This window comes from Ursus arctos, unplaced genomic scaffold, assembly GCF_023065955.2.
Source record: "Ursus arctos isolate Adak ecotype North America unplaced genomic scaffold, UrsArc2.0 scaffold_2, whole genome shotgun sequence".
NCBI classification, from domain to species: Eukaryota; Metazoa; Chordata; class Mammalia; order Carnivora; family Ursidae; genus Ursus; species Ursus arctos.
In genome coordinates, this window is record NW_026622874.1 from 47,666,721 (window position 1) to 47,674,151 (window position 7,431).

The 7,431-nt window shown below is 34.3% G+C and overlaps 1 pseudogene; it reads left to right on the plus strand.

The window, feature by feature from the left end:
- Nucleotides 1-279: 279 nt before the first annotated feature.
- LOC113268770 (proliferating cell nuclear antigen-like) lies at nt 280-1,284 on the plus strand (annotated as a pseudogene).
- Nucleotides 1,285-7,431: the final 6,147 nt, after the last annotated feature.

Here is a 7,431-nt window from a genome sequence, read left to right on the forward strand (position 1 = left end):
ATTTCAGCCTAAGGCAGAAACTTAACCGATTGAGCCTCCCAGGCGCCTAGAAAATTACAGCATTTTTATTGGGTCCTAAAACTTCTAAAAAATGCATATAGCTATATTTGTATAGAAAACTCAATTTTTATATTTAAGCTATGTTTTGAATTAAATTTATGTTTCCAGCGTAACACTTTCTTTTTTCTTTATTAGTTTCTGATCAGGAAAAATGAGAAGTATCTAACTTTGGGTGAAGGAGCCTGAGTGTTCATGCTGAGTTAGGTGAATCACGACGAAATGAAAGTAAGACGCTTAAGTTGACATAATGTCGATAATGAGTAGCTTTTAAAATTCTAGCCAATAGAGGCGTAAATCAAACAAATTAAAAAATTACCGTTTTTGGTGATCTTCCTGGGTCTCACATTTTCACTCCGGTGTTCTCTGGCTCTCATCCTGTGACACCCAAGCCGGCTCAGACTTCCTCTTTACCTCCACCTGTAGCCGGGTCCTTGCAACTCTGCCACCATATTTGAGGCACACCTGGTCCAGGGCTCCATCCTGAAAGAGGTGCTGGAAGCCCTTAAGGATCTCAGCAGTGAGGCCTGCTGGGACTAAGCTCGAGCAGCGTAAACCTGCGCAACATGGACTCCTCCCACATCACCCTATTGCACACCATGCGCTCCGCGGGCTTCCTACCACACACTCTGCGGCTACCACAACTTGGCTGTGAGTGTGAATCTCGCAGAATGTCCAAAACACTAAAGTGTGCAGTCAGTGAAGACATCATTACAGTAAGGGCTGAAGATAATGCGGACATCCTGGCACCAGTATTTGAAGCTCCAAATGAAGAAAAGGTTTCAGACTATGCCATGAAGGTTGTGGATTTAGATGTTGATCAACCTGGAATTCCAGAACGAGAGTATAGCCGTGTAGTAAAGATGCCTTCCGGTGAGTTTGCACGTATATGCTGAGATCTCAGTCATATTGGAGATGCTGTTGTAATTTCCTGCACAAAAGACAGAGTGAAATTTTCCACCAGTGGAGAACTAGAAAATGGAAATATTAAGTTGTTACAAACAATGTCGATAAAAAGGAGGAACCTGTTGCCATAGAGATAAATGAGCCAGGTCAGCTAACTTTTGCACTGAGATACCCGAACTTCTTTACAAAAGCCTCTCCCCTCTCTCCTGCAGTAACAGTATGTCTGCAGATGTACCCCCTGTTATAGTGTATACAATTGCTGCTCTGGGACATTTAAAGTACTATTTCACTCCCAAGATGGAGGATGAAGAAGGATCTTAGGCATTCTTAAAATCCAAGAAAATAAAATTAAGCTCTTTCAGAACTGCTTTTGAGATGCTAACATGTGCTTAAGTCTCTTCTGCCACCAAATTCCTACCTCTGAGTACATACATAGATATTTTCTATAAATAACCTATTTTTTCCTCCATTCTTTATAGTTTGTTTAAACAATAAAGTCCAAAGTCAAATCTGATTTTGTTAACCTGGAAGTATTTCTGCCTTACCTAGGTATACTCATGATTTTCATAGCCAAAGGGTTTTGACTCTAAATGCTGTTTTAATAATTTTTTTTCAGTTTAAATAAAAGTTAATTGAATCTCAAACATCCTAAGACATTGCCTTCATTTAGACCATGACGATTGCAAGTACCCAAGGGAATTCAGTTTAAGCTACTATTTCTTATAAATGTGCTTATTTTTTCAGTCTAGAGCAGTCTGATATATATACATGAGATATCGCAATAAGAAGTATTCCCAATACAGTAGGTGACAAGATATTTTGGGGGATTCATTTGCCAAACTTATTTTGGTATTCTAACTTGAGTTCAAGAAATGGACAGGGAAGGGTTGCCTGGGTCGCTCACTCGGTTAGGCATCCAACTCTTGATTTCCTCTCAAGTCATGATCTTGGGGTGGATCCTGAGATCATGGGCTCTGAGCTGGGCATGGAGCCTGCTTAAGATTCTTTGTCTCCTTCTCCCTCCGCCCTTCCCCCCATGCACTCACCTGGACGCGCTGGAGCGCGCTCTCTGCTCATTCTGTCATTCTCTCTCAAAAATAAATAAATAAATAAATGAACAGGAGAGTAGACCAAATCCTATACATTTCATTATTTTGTCAATTTGTTAGCAAAAACTTTTTTCAGAAGCGTTATTTACCCAGAACTGTGTGGGCTTCAGAAGACTAGCTTTGCTATAGGCCAGTATTTCTTAGCCTAGGGAGCCTTTTGTAAGAATATTTAAAGTTTTAGTAAATTTGTGATAGGGCCCAAGGAGTACATTCTTGCAAAAATAATTTTTCTAGTATAAGTAGCCTATTTGGGGACTTAATCCCAGCAGCCGTGAAACAGACTGTTTTAAGTGTTCCTAGTAATTGTGCCACGAGGCCTCAAACTTGCATACTGCATATTGAGAATTGCTTCATTAAAGTCTATTTTGTGCTTGGTGGTTTAAATGACTGGTTTCTTCATTGTATTAGCTGGACTGAATTCTAGTTATTGGCTATAGAACTCACTGTATCCAGTAAGTATCTGTTCATTATCTTCTGTGTGTCTGGAAGGTGGGGGTGAGGAAGGAGATTGGCTGCAAAGGGGTCTGATGATGTTTTGGGAGTGATGAAAATATATAGACTGTGGTGATGGTTCCAAGACTGCATGTACTTGTCAAACTCATCCAATTGCGCTTTATTGTATGTAAATTATACTTTAATAAATCTGACATTTAAAAAGCTAAAAAAAATTACCATTTTTTCTTTAAGGTGTATGGCAGGGAAAAAATAAGCTAAAAACTCTTATTTTTAACAGTTAAAGAATCACTTAAATATTTATAAGTACAAAATGTCAATATATTGCACAATATGTCTTATTAAGAGAAGAAAGACAAGGAGATGAGTGGAAAAAAAAGAAAAGAAAAAATATTAGGATGTTGCAGAGTAGTAAATAGACTCAACAAAATGGATTTTAATCCAAATTTACTTAATGTTCTAAAATAAAATAAAACTGGCAAGTTGAATTGTTATGGGATTTGATTAAAGAGGCCACTTAATATAACAATTACTACAATTAAAAATGGATAAAAGTGTGATCATTGAAATTATGACAAAACAAAGTCAGGTTTTAGCAAAAAAAAAAGCCAAAATGAGTGAAATTTTATACATTTTTATATCTTTGATAATCGTAAGTTATTATTTTCTAAAATATATGTAGTGATATTTAAATGAAAACAGGGGCTTGCAAATAATTTTTTTTTTCTTTAGAGAGGGAGTGTGAGCGCGAGCATGGGGGAGGGGGAAGGGGCAGAGGGAGAGAGAGAGAGAGTGGGAGAATCCCAAGCAGACTCCACACCCAGCGTGGAACCCATTGCAGGGTTCGATCTCAGAACTCTGAGACTGTGACCCGAATGCTTAAATGATTGAGCCACCCAGGCACCCCACAAATGATTGTTTTTTAAATGCTTCCATTATTTCACTGAAATATTAGATCTTTTTCTCTGGTTCAAGAAATAAACTAGATCTTTATTGGATACTTGTTAATGGGTGAAACATTTCCTAGAGATATATGCTCTGAGCCAAATTAAAAATTTTGGAGCCTAAAAAAGAAACTTTGAAGTTACATGGTCACAGCATTAGTGTTCAAACCAGTTACTTTTTGTATATAAACATCCTGACTCCTTATAGCTCCAGAAGTTAGTAAAGTATGTAATTAATTCTCATGTTTTTTTTATACCACAGATAATTGATTTTACAAAGTTTAAACTGTAGGTTTTGGCAATAAGCTCTTTGATATCAGTTTTAGATATATATATATATATATATTTAGCTTATACATATATATGTGTGTATATATATATGCAGTCTCCTCAGGCAAGAACAACAAAAGCTGAATTAAACAAATGGAAGGGGCTATATCAAACTAAAAAGCTTTTTCACAGAGAGGGGAACAATCAACAAAACAAAAAGGCAACCTCTTGAATGGGAGAACATATTTGCAAATCATACATCTTATAAGGGGTTAATAGCCTTTAATACCCAAAATATATAGAGAATTTACACAATTTAATATAAAAAACACAAATAGTCCAATTAAAAAAATGGGCAGAGAACTTACTTGAATAGAAATTTTCCAAAGAAAACATACATGGCCAACAGACACATGAAAAGATGCTCAATGTCATTAATCATCAGGAAAATGCAAATTAAAACCACAACGAGATATCATCTCATGCCTATAGAATGGCCATCATCAAAAAGACAGGAGATAACAGACGGTGGTGTGGATATGGAGAAAAGGGAACCTTTGTGTAATCACTGCTGGTGAGATTGGTACAGCTACTATGGAAAACATTATGGAGAATTCTCAAGAAATCAAAATGGAATTACTATATGATCCAGCCCATTTCTGAAAATATAGTCAAAGGAAACAAAAACACTAAATCAAAAAAAAAATTTCTGCACTCCCATGTTCATAGCAGTGTTATTTACAAATAGCCAAAACATGGAAACAATCTAGATGTCCATTGATGGATGAATGGATAAAGAAGCTGTGGTATATATGTAACAGTGAAGTATTATTCAGCCATACAAAATAATGAATTCCTACTATTTTGTGACAACATGGATGGATGTGGAAGGCATTATGCTAGTGAAATAAGTCTGACAGAGGAAGATAGATACTGTATAATCTCACTTATATGTGGGAAGAAAATACCTCATAGAAAAAGATATCAGACGTGGTTACTTAAAGTGTAGGAGAGTATATGTGTGGGGAGCAACTGGAGGAAGGTGATCAAAAGATACAAATTTCCAGTTAGGAGATATACCATAAGTAAAGTACTAGGGATACAATGTACTACATCATGACCACAGCTAACACAGCTGTATGATATATAGAAAAGATGTTGAGAGAGTAAGTCCTAAGAATTCTCATTACAAGAATTTTTTAAAAATTTCTTTCTTCTTTTTTTATATTGTATCTCAATAAGATGATGGATGTTAGCTGAACTATTGCAATAATCATTTCATAATACATCTAAATCAAATCATGTCATACACCTAAACCTATACTGTGATGCATATCAATTGTTTCTCAATAAAACTATAAAAAAATTTAAAGGAGTATATTAAATGGGGATCAAAATATCATCCTTAAGGTCATAAACCATATTGGAAGAAGTGGTTTATGTGTGCATTAATAATGAACTACCTAGGTAAAATGACTTATCCATTCATGGATTTCTTTAATACCACTGTACCGAGTAGCTGTAATTAGACCAGTGAATATGTTCTCTGTGGACTGGTAGATAACTCCATGCCAAAGAAAAAGGAGAGAAAAGGGTGTAAAGAGTGGCTAAGGGGGTGAAATAAAATTCCCCCAAATTGGTACAAACATTTTACAGAGACATTTTTGCAATTAGTAATAAAATAAGTGACATGTCATTCTCTTAGGAATATAATACAGAGAAACTTCTGCACACATTTATGAAAACATTGTAAAGAGTAGTTTAGAGCAACATTGCTCTTAATTTAAAAAATGGAACTGAAATATATATCCAAAATTGAGAATAGATAAAAATATTGATACATGTACACAGGGAACACTCTCCACTTGAGAAAATATGTGAAAAAACATGGCATATATCCATTCAATTGAATGGATCTGATAAATACTATGCAGTCATATAAATAACTTGCAGAATAATATAATCAACATTATTTTATTGACATATAAAACATGAAAAACAATAGTATGTATTGTTTAAAAATATATATGTATGTAATATGAAAAGCCAATTCAAAATAGTGGTTATTTTTGTCTGATGTAAATGAAGGGCCAAACTCAAAGAGAGGTTCACAGCATCATTAGCTACACTGGGAGGTGAGTACATGTAGGATACATATAGGCTGTAGATATATTTTACATTTTCTTTAAAAAATTAGAAAAATTAAATGATTTAGCAAAATATAGGGGAGGAAGTTTGAGAATGTTTACATATGTTATCATATAATGTAAGTTAAAATCTGTACTTACTATTGCATAAGATGACGGTGTCTTATTTATTGACTTACTTATGGTGGAGTGTTTCTTTGGAATGAGTATTCCATGGGTTATATTTTGCTATTCTAGCAAAGCCTTACAGAGTTCTAAAAAATATAGACCAAGGATTAGTCTCATATTCTACAGAGGATAGAAGCCATTTAATAATGGGGCAAATGGTCTTAGAAGACTTAATAGCTCCTGAGGGTGTCACAGAACTAAAACATGGCACAAATTTTGCCTTAAACCTGACCAGCAAAATATCATGCTGTAAGTCACTCTTGTGTGTGTTTCCGAGGGGACATAATAAGAGAAGTATTGGGAGGCAAAGCAAGTAATGGTTAAAATATGGATTCTTGAATCATAGTTCTTGAGTCTGAATCATGGCTCAACCACTTATTTGCTTTATGATTTCGGGCAAGTTAATTATTATTGAGCCTTACATTCCTTATCTATAAAATGTAGTTAATGAAAGTCCCAAAATCACAGGAATACTAGTATTTCAATGAGATAAGTTATGGAAACTCTTCTTTTTTGTTTTTGTTTTTTGTTTGTTTTTTTCTTAATTTTTTAAAATATATTTTTAAATTTTGTTAATTTTTTAATTTTTTATTTGAGTATAGTTGACACACTATGTTTAATTAGTTTCAGGTATATAATATAGTGATTCGACATCCCTATACATTATGCTATGCTCACCACAGTGTCGCTATCGTCTGTCACCATGCAACACTATTATAATATCATTGACTATATTCCCTCTGTTGAGGCACAGAAACTCTTAGCGCATCAGAAGGTACACAGTGAGTTGCTTCATACATTCATGCTTATTTTATTATCAAGTATCTGTAGACTTGGTTTTTAACGTAATTATCTGATGGCATTTTTCATATTTTCTATTTTAAAATAAATATAAATTGTAATTTAATTAAATATTTGCTTTACTAAAAATATGGTAATCATTAAGTTCGGGATGCCTCAAATAATGTCATATCCTACCAATGTGCCACCCAATAACCTGCACAAATTCACTCACCTTCTAGTATTTCACCATTTAAATCAAATTTTTGGCCTGCTAACTAGAGCAGAAAGGAATCAAGAACATATGGCTAAGAAAAACTGCCTCTGAATAAATATAATAGATAATAGGTAACCGAGAACTATTGCCCTAATAGGCATGCCATAAATATTCATGATATTTAGTTAGGAAAGAAGAGCTCTGGCTCATAAATATATGATAGATAGATGATAGATAGAAAGATAGATAATAGATAAGATAGATAAAAACAGAGGCCACATTTAATTTACATTTTTCTTTCCAGTACCCAGTATAAATCACTTGAAATATATTAAGTATAAGCAAATATCTAATAAGCACTTCTTGACAAATAATGGTGA